We start from the raw sequence: 14,466 nt of genomic DNA on the forward strand, positions 1-14,466 counted from the left end.
ATATACCTGTAGTGCTGAAATTCCAGCTCAAGTTGCTCTAAAGGGGGACACTTATGGGGTTCCCTCCAAATAGGTGTAGATATTGGTTGACCAGTAAGCATTTCATGCAGTGTTAGATGTGTCACTCTGTTAGTCTGTGAATGATACAACATTAATGCAATTGGCAAAGCATTTACCCAATTAAAACCAGTGTCTGTGCAGACCTTAGCTATTTTATTTTTCAGGATCCCATTTGCACACAGCCAAGTCTTTGTTTTAATCCCAGCGTTTGCAATACCTTCTTAATTGTTTTTTCAATGAAGGCTGACCCATTATCTGAACTGATCATTGATGGAATGCCGAACCTCAGTATGACTTCTCTTGTCAGGAATTTGATCACTGTTTGAACATTTTGATTAGGTGAAGGAATTGCTTCTATCCATCTGCTGAACCTGTCAATTACCACCAGTAAATACCTTTTCCCAGAAACTGTAACCTTCATGTCTGCATAGTCCATCTATAGGCGTTTAAAAGGTCCTTCAGGTACTGGAATGTGCCCTACTGGGGCAGTGAGTCCTTTCCTGATATTGTTTTTTGCACAAACCTCACAGTCTGATATGTATTTATCCACTGCTAGTTGTAAATAAGGAGACCAAAATCCATAACTTGAAATCTTATTCAGTACTTTCCACCTTGCGCAATGGTCATAACCATGTGCATCTCTGATGAGCATTTGTAAAAGTGAGGCAGGGGCCACATATAATCCGTTTGGGTTACGCTATAATCCTTTTGTGCCCATCTTTGCTCCCAGAACATTTTTTCTGTTACCCCGGCCCTATCCTGCTTTGCAATTATGTCTTTTTCAGTGGTATTTGTCTCAATAACGACTAATGGTGGTAAAACAAAAACAGTAGAGCCGGCCTCTTGACGAGCCACAGTATCTGCAAAGTCATTTCCTTTGGTCACATAGTCATTGCCTTTTTTGTGGGCTTGGCATTTAACTATTGCAAGTCTTTTAGGTAACAACATTGCCAGTATTAGCTGTACAATTTGATCGTAGTGTTGGATGGGTGAGCCATCACTCTTTTTGAACCCTCTCTGTTTCCATATAGCTCCAAAGAAATGGCAGACACCATGTGCATGAGCGGAGGCAGTAAAAACAGTAACGCTTTTCTTTTCACCTAATTTGCATGCCTCAGTAAGGGCTTGGAGTTCAGCCAATTGTGCTGAACATGGCTGATTGCTTTTTTGTGAAAGTAATGTTTGGAAATGTCCTCCGACATATTCCACAACTCCAAATCCTTCATGAAGACCTAAATGGTCTCTGAAACAAGAGCCGTCAACAAAGAACACATGGTCTGGAGTCTGGAGTGGATCGGACTTCAAATCAGGTCGTAGCTTTGCGAAAGTTAGTGAATCTGCAATGCAGTCATGTGGTTCTCCTTGTACTGGGACAAATTCAGCTATGTTTGAAGTATCACACCTCTTAATAGACATGACATCTGGATGTGTTAATAGCAAAGATGCTTCAATCAAGCGTGCTGGAGTCATGGCAAACCTCCCTTGGTTGATCAATTCAACTATTTTGTGAGGTACCAGAATGTGCACTGGGTAACCCATTGTAATAGCAGACGCTTTGTCATAAGCGAATTGAACTGCTGGCAACCCTTGAAAGCAGAGTGGATAACCTTGAGCTACACTGTCTAGTTTGGTACTATAATAAGCAACAGGCTGTCTTTTTTGTCCAGTACAAGTATTTTGCATAAGAACAGCAGTAGCAAAGCCAGAACATGGATTTCCCACATAGAGTACATCTGATTACATCTTGATGATTACATCTTGCCTGAAGAAGGGGCCTGAGTTGCCTCGAAAGCTTGCATATTGTAATCTTTTTAGTTAGCCAATAAAAGGGGTCATTTTGCTTGGCTTTTCTCCGCATAGAGTAAGAATGGTTTGTGATAATTTGGTAAGGTAAGTGCTGGTGCTGACTGAAGCTCTTGTTTGATGACAGTAAAAGCTGCATTTGCATCTATTGTCCAGTCCAGTGGATTTCTGAGGTCCTGCAGTCCTGCAGGCCTTATGAGCTCCCTCAGAGGGGCTGTTTTTAACATATAGTCAGGAATCCACTCAGCACTGAATCCAGTCATTCCTAGAAAAGTCGTCATCTGTCCAACAGTGATTGGTTTAGGGGCTTTACTGATCCCTTCTAATTGTGAGGGGGCGATAGCTTGTCAGCCCTGAGAAATAATGTGACCTACATATTCCACACTTGGTTGACAATACTGTAATTTAGTTTTTGAGACTTTATGTCCTCCCTTTGCTAAAGCCTGCAATAGCGTTATTGAATCTTCATGACACTGCTCTTGTGTAACAGAACAAAGCAGAATGTCATCTACGTATTGAATCACCACACTTTCCAACAGTAAGTCTTCTAAATCTGCCCTCAAAGCCTGATTAAACACATGAAGTGAATGTTTGAACCCCTGTGGCATTCTGGTATAGGTGTACTGTGTTCCTCTATATGTAAAAGCAAATAAAAACTGACAAGCTTCTGCTAATGGAATACTGAAAAAGGCTGAACATAAATCAATGACAGTAAAATACTCTGCTTCATCAGGTACATTAGTCAAGAGTGTATGTGGATTGGGGACCTGTGCTGGCCAGTCCTCAATAATTACATTTATTGCTCTTAAGTCATGAACCAGCCTCTACTGTATTTCGATTTGTCTGCTTTTAGAACTGGTAAGAGTGGGGTGTTACAAACACTCTTCATCTCTTTTAACACACCTGCTGCCAACAATCCAGTTATAGTGCCCTGAATGCCCTCCTCAGCACATTGCTTGAGGGGGTACTGGGGTTTCCATGGTGGATGATGTCCAGGTTTAATTTTCATCTCCACCGGGTTTTCTGATTTCATTAATCCTACGTCAGTATCATGGGCTGACCAAAGCTCAGCTGGGACTGCTTGTTCCTGTTCCTAGCTTGTGAGGTGTCAAGTTTCACTGTCTGTCTGCAGGCAGTTAACGTTACAACTTTAGGAATCCCTTTTACACAAGCTGGGTGGTACATTTTTAAATAATCATTGTCAGCTGACCGTTGGAGTGAGGGATTAGCTGTTTCTTCCCATATTAGTGTCTTTGCTCTCTTAAGCATGGGCCCCAAATCTTTACTGTCATATCCTTCTGCTACTAACATCATTACACATGGCAAGGCGTTTGGAATCTGAAACCATTCATCTGTGAATTGATTATTTTCTATTCGAATGTCTGCTCCTTGTTTGCCAATTCTGAAATACTGAGAGTGCAGGGTGACGGGCTTGGAGCTGGTCTCAGAAAGCCATTTTTTCTCTAATTCTTCATCATTTTTAGTGTCATAAATCATAGTGCAGTGGTACTCTAACTTAGGTCTTCTGGCCTGTGGCAGTCCCCATTTTTCCCATATCTGGGTTACTAATTGAGTGAATGAGTCTGAAGGCATATCTCCGAGCAAATAAACAGTTGCTTCAGCCACCTGAATAGCCATCTGGGTCGGGATGCAGCCCGCATCTAAATGGTGCATGAAATCGTAAGATTCATTTTGCATAGTGCATCTCTTCCCAAATGATTCACCAGTGACTGGTCTGAGACAAGTACTGAAATTTTTATTACTTTACCCTGCAAACACAGCTGTACTGGAGCCGTTAGTGGAATAAACTGAGCTTGTCCCGAGAATCCTACCATCTTAACAGGTTTATCTGACAAGGGAAGGTGTGTCGCATCTCTCTTTTGGACACAGGTGTAAGTGGCTCAAGTGTCTATCATAGCTGAAATAGGTCTCCCTTCTAATTCTACACTAGCAAGTGGTTCACCATTAGCACCCCCAGATAGCACTGGGTACTGTCCTTTCCAAGTAGGATTCTCTGGGCCTCCCTAAAAGTCTTGAATGAACACAATCCAAGGATTAGTGGGTCCCGACGTAGTCTGCAGGATCCCTCCATTATGCTGATTCTGGGCTTGGGGGCTGTTACAACTCATCTGGTTCTGGAGCTGGGGGGCATTACAGTTTGATTGATTTTGAGTTTGTGGCATACAAGACTGGAAGTTTGGATTATTCTGGGCTAGCTGATTGCTGCTCTGTTGCCATGATTTGACTTGGCAGGTCCTACTAATGTGACCCGTTTGGCCACATATCCAGCACACCAAAGGGTTTCTAAAGGGAGACCTAAAACTTCCACCTCTCTGAAATCTCTGTCGTCCCCGTCCACCACCTGTCTGCTGGTACGGCACAGGATATGTAAACATAGGAACGGCATTCCTGGAGGTTGCATTGCCCGTGGCTGGACATAGGTGAGCTGCTGGTTCACCTGTACAGGAGTCGGCACTACTGCAGGTTGCCCTACATGTGATTGGACATAAGCAGGCTGTTGGGATACCTGAATGGGAGCTGGCATCACTACAGATTGTCCTACCTGTGGCTGAACAGGGGTGATCTGTTGGGAAACAATTGGCGCCATTACCTTACCGTCCTCAGCTGGACCTGTTTCCGGGGTGTGGATCACTGCCTGGACCTTCTTTTTATTTTTCTGTGTCAGTTCCCCAAACTGAAGCTGAGTTAACTTTCTCAACATATCTCTTTCCTTCTCACTCAGCCTCTTTTCCTCTGCATGGTGTTTTTTCACCGCATGGGACACATGATCACAGAACTCTCTAAACGACTTTGGTTACAGGCCTATTGTGTCCTCCAGCTACTCTCTTACTGGTCTAGGCCAGGCCTCGAGCACTGCCCTTCGGATCAGTACAGTTGTTAGTGAATCCTTTTCAGGATCTTTTTCAGTCTCCAATCGCCACTTTCTTAACTGTCTGTCCACAAAAGCAACAGGATTTTCTGAGTCACCAATGGGATCCCCTTTTAATATTTTTGGATCTATTTTTGTTGGGTGCTCTTCCCGCAAGACCCTCCACAAAGCTGCCCTGTGAGGGTCAAAAAGGTCTGCATCATGTACAGCAGTGCCCAGCACATCTGATAGATTAGCTTGTTCCAGTAAATTTGACATGGTACTACTGCCTGCTAGTAATGCTTTAATATCTCCTAGAGCCAGTAATTTCCCTGTTGTCCTTTCCTCAAATGCTCTAATCCACTTGGCGCCCCCTTCATATATGCTGGGGAGTGCCACCACCAGGGAGTCCAAGTCCTGTGTCATCCATGGCGTATATTGCGCCCTGTCCCCCTTGATTAGCACAGGGTATTGCCCTCCTTCCAGTCTAGCAGGTGGTTTTAGTATTTTTCTGTTTCTTAATCTGTTTCTGTACTCTTCCTGTCCCACACTAAGTACTTCATCTAATTCTTCCAAGCTCAAATCAATAACTTGTTTCTGCAGGCTGCCTACCTCATTGCTTAATTCTTTTCCTCTTGGTGTGTGCCTGCACTTTACTATTCTTTTTATTTCTTTTTCTCACTTTCTTGCAAATGCAAGTTCTAAAAATAATAGCCCTCTTCTTTTTATTTTTACTGAATGTTTTAGTTCTACTCTTCCTCCCACAGGGTGAAAAATTATATTTAGCTATTTTTACACGCACATGTTTCTTCTCTATTTTTTCTTTGAACAAATATATTTCTTTTATTTTTGCACACGAAAAGTTACTCACTTTTTATATACATATATATATTTTTACATTCTCTAAATTCCACACTCGCACTCACTCACACTTTTTAGCACCTAGTGTGCTAGCCCTAGTGTCCTATCCTTGCCCTACACTAATTTTGTACCTCCGTACCATTCATTCTTCTCCACTCTGCCCCTGTGTGCTTCACTCGCCACGTCACTTTAATGCGCTCCACACGTTCCAGTACTAATGTGCCTCTTCGATCGCCGCGCCGCTTTTTAAATGCGCTCCACACATACAGCACTTCCGTGCTTCCCTACCTTACCAAAATAAAAATCATAAAATAAAATAAAGTTCTAATTCCCTTATCTGTCCCAAGTACTAGCACAGTCAACCCACCTGTCTCAACGTGGATCCCTTTCTCCAGCTCTCTATACAAACTTGAAAGCGTCTATCCGAACAGGAATTTTTTGCCTACACGTTACCAATCCCCTTCTCTAATCCAGGGCGGCAACGATAGGTCTCCAGTCGCACCTGAACCAACTCTTTTGCTGGGGCACAGTTAGAAGGAACTGTCAGCGCCAGTATGCTGTAGCTTTTCCTAAAAACTGGCTCCCTCTGAAGACGGCTTACAGACGGGTGGCACTCCTTCCCGCTCACGTTTTCACTGGCTCTCAAAACGGCTTGCTGACAGGTGGTAGTGCCTTCTTACTCACGCCTTACTGGAGAACATGTACAGCCACAGCAAGGGGTGTTGGCACAGGAATTTCACACCTATCTATACTCGGTTCACCGTCCTTACGGCAACCTTAGTATTTGATAGGATTTCAACACTACCCATTACTAATGCAGCCCCCTGTCCTCCGTCTACCGGATCGGGGCGTCTTATTTACTGCACTCTCATTCATACAAGCACACATGAGCTGTACAGTCTTCCATACATTCCATTTAAGTCTGTATGCCCATCCTTTTTCCCTACCTCGTTTTTTTAAGAGAGGCTTAGAACCAAGGTAAGCGATATTCCGCTAAACTTATTTGTGTGAAGTTTCAAGGAGCCTCCGCCCCTCCAACGGAAACAAGCAGCACGGTTCTATTCAATAAGGGCGCGCACAAAAAGGCGACCTTCAAAAGGGCGACCTCAATTGAGCGCCGAATAAAGGCGCGCGTAAATAAAGGCGAGCTTCAAAAGGATGACCTTCGGAGCGAATTAAATTAATTGTCCTTGTGTGGTAATGTGCCTTACTGGCATTACCTATAAGTAAATAAAATTTGTCAAGTGTCCTCTGCAGTGTTGAGAGGCTTTTATTTGGGGAAAAAATCAAAGTATAAAGAAAGGAAACTTGCCTTTTCCTATTGTATAGAATGCAGATGGACATCTTCTCTGACCTTATTAGCGCCTTTTGGAGAGTGTCGCGGTAGGTCTCGTGCAGTATGGAGAGACAGCCTTGCCATTAACCGGCCGGGATGGCATTAACGGTTTTCCACTCTTGCGTCTGCCTCCTGCGACCCCATAGCTCTAAAAGTGTAAAAGAAAGGGTGAAGCGTCATAATATTAGTTTACCGCGGTTTAGAAAAGGGATCCCATGTGTGAAGTTGTCTGGGCAGTAGCTCAGGGGAAGGACGTAAAAAGTTAAAAGTACTTACTGTAACTTAAGGCAGAAGCGCAGTTGCGTCTCAAAAGCCGGCTGCTCGATTTAATATAGCATTTTTGCAGGGCAAGAGACGCCACTTCTCGCCGACGAGTTCTCGTCATCGCGCGGTTGTAGAGGGATGACAATGGACAGTTTAATTGGTCGGTACAAGGGCACCGATTATAAAAGGAACGCATTGCCCCAGAGCATGGTGCTTTTTGATTAGACCCTCTAAGAGAAAGGTACTCGGTAGGATAGTTCGGATTTACCAGACATGACGGCTTGTGCATTGTTTTTGTAAATATATTTCTGGAATACTTTTTGGTGGAGGTAGTTATTTGGGTTATGGGTTTTGGTGCACTGTTTACTTTTGTATATAGTCACTATTTTTGAACATCATTTATTTACTGTTTTTGTGTGTCTTTTGCGGTATTGAACTGTGTTTTAATATATAAATTCCGCAGGACATTATTTTTGTTAAGCGCACCTGTAAATAAAACTTCACTTTATTTTTAAAAACCCAGCCCTTTTTGTGTCCGTGTCTCCCTGTCATCCATTATCATCCTGGTCACGCTCGGTCCCATTTACTAGACATCCAGAGTGTAGACTGGTGATTTGATTCCCACTACACGGGGTGTCACACCTTGATTATGCTAATAGACCGCATCTCGAATATCTACGTGGCATTGCACATAATCTACAGCTTCAAGTGTAACTTGCTTTCACCTTTTTATACATTCAGTCATTGCCTTTATGTAATAAATTTTCTGTAATAATTTTGTTGCGTTTGCCTTTATTCGCTGCGCCCAATTGAGGTCGCCCTTTTGAAGCACTCCTTTATTTACGCGCGCCTTTATTCGCCGCTCAATTGAGGTCGCCCTTTTGAAGATCGCTTTTATTTATGTGCGCTTTTATTCGCCGCGCCCCATTGAGGTCGCCCTTTTGAAGGTCGCCTTTATGTGCGCGCCCTTATTGACGGATACCGCTTATTACCTTTCTAGGTGGCCACCATCTGTGTTCGTTTCGTAGAGCACCGTCCCTGCCTCCGGATCAGTACAGCTGCTGCCTTCCTCCTCCACGTCGGGGGTCACCAAATGTCATGGCGAAAAATCTTCACCAGAAGGCTTTTTTACCTGAAATAGATGCTATTAGGAGTCACAGGATAGGCAAACAGAGTTTATAGTTTTATTGCAATAAAATAACAATAATAACACGGACTCAACCCAATATGGCCAAATTGAATTGAGCCTCAAACAGTTCAAAATCCAAAACTTCTATATCATTTTCTTATCACTTTGTCCTTAATAATAATAGTTCATTACATTTATATAGCACTTTAATCAGTACTCAAAGCACTATTCACACAGGGAGGAACCGGGAAGCAAACCCACAATCTTCCACAGTCTGCTTACTGCAAAGCAGCAACACTATCACTGCGCCACCTCCTTGCTCAATTAGCTCATTCTGCACATGGCTTTACTGTCCATTGTTTCTCTTGGTGTCTGTTTGGCTTATTTTGATTGGTCTAAGGCTGGGCAGATGGCTTCCTCTTACCATCTTTGGGTTTTTCTTATGTCATTTCCTATCTTCTCCGACCTCGCTCAAATGAGCTCTTTTGCTCATCTTCTCTGACTCCCCTCTACTCCTGTCCAGCCTTCCCTTGAGTTCCCATGGGAATCCTTATTATCTCCTTAATTTCCTACCGCTGGCCCCCTCCTGGTATTTCTGCTTTTCTATTTTGTTCTTATTTTCTCTAACTGGCCAAGGCCTCAATTCCATATATGGGTTTCCTTTTCTCATTTCCTTTAAGCTTTCCAAACTTTCTTATAATGGTGGCCTGAAGCTTAAGCTTTAATTAAAATTGAACTATGACACGTGTCTTTATTTAATCATTTGCTTGGCATGCTTGATTTATATTTAATTTCAGTGCTTAGGTTAAATGCTAGTATTACTAATTTTCTAAACTTATTTATGTTAGAACATATTTTGTCATTTTCCTTGCATTACATCACCTGACCTTGGCAGCAATGCCTTCTTGCCATCTTTGCTGATTCAATATTTCAGCTGGTTTCTTTACGTGCCTTTCAGAGCCATCTTTTCTCTGTGGTATCATTCTTTTAGCTTCCTATCCTTGGACACAGGTGTTCTCAATCTTCTCACAATCTCTAGAGTTTACTCTGAATAGTACCACTTACTTCTCTCTCTCTCTCATTTTTCCTAGGGCACGAAGCGGAAGCGGAAGCAAAGCAGAAGCGGACAATGGCCGACAGTGAGGTGAATCGCATTGCAACTGTAGTCGAGGAACTCCAGGCACTCGATGAACAGATTCAGAATCTTCTGTCCAGACGAAGATACCTCAGAGATCTGAAGGCTCGGCTGTTGGATAAACCGTCCTCGCCATCTGTTATCGGCGTAACAGCAACCCCGCGTTGTGCCGCGCAAGTCACCTTCACCCCCGCGCCTCGTAGGAGCGACACCGATAATGACCTCGGTGTATTTCAGCTATGCAGGCGGGGGTTCAAGGCCAGAACACCTCCATCGGCACAGGCAAGCATCGTAACCCAGAACCGGTTTGACCCTCTAAGCGTCCCCAGTTCGCCTTCAGCTCCTGGTGATGTAATTGTGGTAGGTGATTCTATTGTTAGGAACCTCAATATCACTTGCCCTAATAGAAAATCTTTTGCTTCTTGTTTTCCCGGTGCTCGTGTCCGAGATGTGACGAGACGTGCACCGGCAATCTACAAGAACAGGGCAGTTGGAGCCATTGTTATACATGCTGGCGTAAACGACATAAGGCACCGACAGTCGGAGATCCTCAAGGCAGACTTCACTGCATTAATTAAAGACACAAAGGAGAGGACCCCATCGGCAAAGATCTTCATCTCAGGTCCACTCCCTCTCGTCAGACGATCAAACGAGTATTACAGTCGTCTGCTTGGTTTAAACAACTGGCTGCAGGGCTTCTGCAAGAATCAAGACATCGGGTTCATTAACAACTGGGACCTCTTTTGGGAAAGACCGCGTTTCTTCAAGCGAGATGGCCTGCATCCGAACAGCTTCGGCGCCCGGGTCCTCTCCGAAAACATAGCGAAGGTAATTCGTTTATCTTGACTATCTATCTCTGCTTTTAACCCCTTCCGAAATGCCACTCCTGTGTTTGGTCATGATAATTGTTTAAAAAAATCTTCCATAAAAGTGCGCAACATAAATACTGTAATAACCAATCTTAATGCACATAGAAAATCTAGGCAATACGGCATAAACGCCAATAATTTAATTAAAGTTACTACTTTAGATGAACAATGTATTAAAACTGTAAAAACAGATCATAGATTAAATAAAAAATACACGCAGAGCGGCGCTAATAAAAATAACTTAATTCCTGTTCCCTATATCAATAACGCACATAGTATTCATCTCTGCTCCTCCGAAACATTGAATATGGCACTATTAAATATTAGAGCTTTAACTAACAAGACGTTTTTTATCAACGACATTATTAGTGAAAAAAAAATAGATTTTATTGCACTAAGTGAAACGTGGCTTAGCTCAGGTGGCGCAGCTGTTTTAATCGAATCTGCGCCTCCGGATTACAGTTTTACTCGTGCTGATCGCCAAGGAAAGAGAGGTGGAGGACTAGCAAACATTTACTCTAGCAGGTTAAAATGTAAAAATATCAGTTTTGGTAAGTTCAAGTCTTTTGAGTATCTCGCCATTGTTATTCAGGGAGATTCTCACGTTCTAGTATTATCCGTGTATAGACCTCCTAAATTCAACGCGTCTTTCTTTGAGGAATTCTCTGACTTGATGTCAATTTTAATTACGAACTATGACGCACTCTTAATAGTCGGCGACTTTAATTTTCATGTAGATAATCAATGTGACCAAAAAGTAAAAGAATTTATGAACATCCTGGACTCTTTTGATTTGAGACAGCTCGTTAATCAGCATACACATAAAGCAGGTCATACGTTAGACTTAGTAATTACTAAAGGACTAAAAGTTGATATAAAGCAGGTCATTGATATTGGTCTATCAGACCATTTTCTTCTACTTTTTAATATAGAAATAATGATAGAAAACACTCATGAGAAGCATATTGTTAAAAAACGCTTCTTTGACTCATCAGCAACTTTAAAACTTACAAACATTCTAACCAATCAGTCCGTTTATAGTGCCAACTATAATAGCGAGGAGAATGTAAATAGTAAGGTGGAAAGATTTAATACTAAAGTGAGGGCTGCTGTTGACATAGTTGCACCTGAAAAGACAGTTAAAAAATCTTATAGCATTGTTATACCTTGGAAGACCCAAAGAGTGTCTGATTTAAAGAGAACATGCCGTAGAGCTGAGCGTAAATGGAGGAAGACTAAACTAACTATTGACTATGAGATATTAAAAGTTAAAATAACAGAATACAATAACACAGTCCGTCTTGAGAGGCGCTGCTATTTCTCTAAGATTATAAATAACAATGCTAGTAATCCCAGAGTCTTATTTTCGACAATTGATCATCTGTTAAACCCAGGTAACTCAAAGGAATGCCTCCTAAGTACTTCCAGTAAAACCTGTGAGGCTATCGCTGTATTTTTCAATCAAAAAATTAATGATATTAGAAATAACATAGTATATCTCCCCAACACTAAGGATCCCCCGAAACCCCAGTACTCCATAATAAATAAATTAGAGTCTTTCACTAGGATAGATTTACCTGATTTACATAAAATAATTTCTCAAATGAAACCATCCACCTGTGCCCTTGACCCAATACCAACAAATTTTTTCAAAGAAGTATCGGGTGTGCTTATTGATAATGTTCTTGACATAGTAAATTCGTCATTAGATACGGGGGTCTTCCCAGACTGTCTTAAGACTGCGGTAGTTAAACCCCTACTTAAGAAAAATAATCTCGACCCCTCTTCTCTTGAAAATTATAGACCCATCTCTAACCTGCCTTTCTTAAGTAAAATTCTAGAGAAGGCAGTCATTATGCAGTTAAATGAGCACCTCAATAAACATGCTATTCTTGATAAATTTCAGTCAGGTTTTAGAACAAATCACAGCACAGAAACTGCACTCGTTAAAGTAGTAAATGACTTGCGGGTAAATGCAGACAGAGGCCATTTATCTGTTCTCATCCTCTTAGATTTGAGTGCCGCATTTGACACTATTGATCATAATATTCTTAAGAATCGCCTTAGTCAATGGGTGGGCCTCTCTGGCAGTGTCTTAAACTGGTTTGAATCCTACCTGGCAGGGAGAAAATTCTTTGTTAGTTGTGGTAATTATAACTCAAAGACACATGATATTCTATATGGTGTTCCACAAGGCTCTATCCTGGGTCCGCTGCTCTTCTCAATCTACATGCTTCCATTAGGTCAGATTATCTCGGGACATAACGTGAGCTACCACAGCTATGCTGATAACACACAGCTGTATTTATCAATAGCACCTGATGACCCCAAATCTCTTGATTCGCTAACACAATGTCTAACCTGTATCTCAGAATGGATGAATAGTAACTTTCTCAAATTAAATAAAGAAAAAACCGAAATCTTAGTGATTGGCAATAATGGATACAATGAGGCTATTAGAAATAAACTGGATGCATTAGGATTAAAAGTCAAATCGGAGGTAAAAAGCTTAGGGGTAACCGTTGATTGTAATCTGAATTTTAAATCGCATATTAATAAAATCACTAGGACAGCATTTTTTCACCTAAGGAACATAGCAAAAGTTAGACCTCTTATATCATCGAAAGATGCAGAGAAATTAGTTCATGCGTTTGTCTTTAGTCGGCTAGATTACTGTAATGCACTCCTCTCAGGACTACCCAAAAAAGACATCAATCGTTTGCAACTAGTGCAGAATGCAGCTGCTAGAATCCTTACCAGGAAAAGAAAATCCAAACACATTTCTCCAGTTTTGATGTCACTACACTGGTTACCTGTGTCATTCAGAATTGACTTTAAAATTCTGCTTATGGTTTATAAAGCTTTAAATAATCTCGCCCCGTCTTATATATCGGAATGTCTGACACCTTATATTCCAAATCGCAACCTCAGATCCTCAACTGAGTGTCTCCTTAGAATTCCAAGAGCAAAACTTAAAAGAAGTGGTGAGGCGGCTTTCTGCTGTTATGCACCTAAAATCTGGAATAGCCTGCCAGTAGGAATTCGCCAGGCTAATACAGTGGAGCACTTTAAAAAACTACTGAAAACACATTACTTTAACATGGCCTTCTCATAACTTCACTGTAATTTAATCCTGACACTCTGTATATCCAATTCATTATAATAACTATTCATTCAAAATCTGTACTAACCCCTACTCTCTCTTCTGTTTTCTTTTCCGGTGTCCTATTGGTGGTGGCTTGTGCCACCACCATCTACCCAAAGCACCATGATGTTCCAACAATGATGGATGGATTAAAAGCCATCAGCATCAAGTGACTCCGTGAGAACCCTAACTACAAAGAGGACTATTTCATTTATGTTAGGTAGAATGCCCAAAGGGGACTGGGCGGTCTCGTGGCCTGGAACCCCTACAGATTTTATTTTTTTCTCCAGCCTTCTGGAGTTTTTTTTTGTTTTTTCTGTCCACCCTGGCCATCGGACCTTACTCCTTTTTATGTTAACTAAGGTTGTCTTATTTTAATTTCTTATTTGTCTTTTATTCTTCTTTTCTTCATTATGTAAAGCACTTTGAGCTACTTTTTGTATGAAAATGTGCTATATAAATAAATGTTGTTGTTGTTGTTGTTGTTTTCTTTATCTGTTCTTTCCCACACTAGCAATTCTGCTGTAAGCTTAAAAAATAATGGAAAATGATAATCCAGTCATCCAGAGAGTCACCCTCTCCCTCTTCCCCAAATGCACTTACTTCCTACAAAAAACAAAAACATTTCATAAAATAAAATTCAGCCCTTAGAAGCAATTAAAGCCACTTACACATGAATCCTGCAGTTATTGTCCAAAGCTATAACAAAAAACAATCATTAGAGAAACCAGTTTGACTACAGTAAAGTGAAAAGGGTTTGAATATATTTTAATTAGAAACCTGCAACTTGAAAAGTTTGCTTTGGTCTCTCTCTAACAAATGGTGCATTTTTAGTTAACTATTTACTTGACCTATCTTATTTTCTTAACATTCTAATTTATGCTTAATCTAATGTTTTAGAAGCTTTTAATTACTTTTTATGGCTCTTTATGTTAATTTGCTATTTTTACACTAATATAAAAATTTTTCCTTCTACACAGTCAGGTAAGGAGCTC

This window comes from Erpetoichthys calabaricus, chromosome 4 (genome assembly GCF_900747795.2).
Source record: "Erpetoichthys calabaricus chromosome 4, fErpCal1.3, whole genome shotgun sequence".
NCBI lineage: Eukaryota > Metazoa > Chordata > Cladistia > Polypteriformes > Polypteridae > Erpetoichthys > Erpetoichthys calabaricus.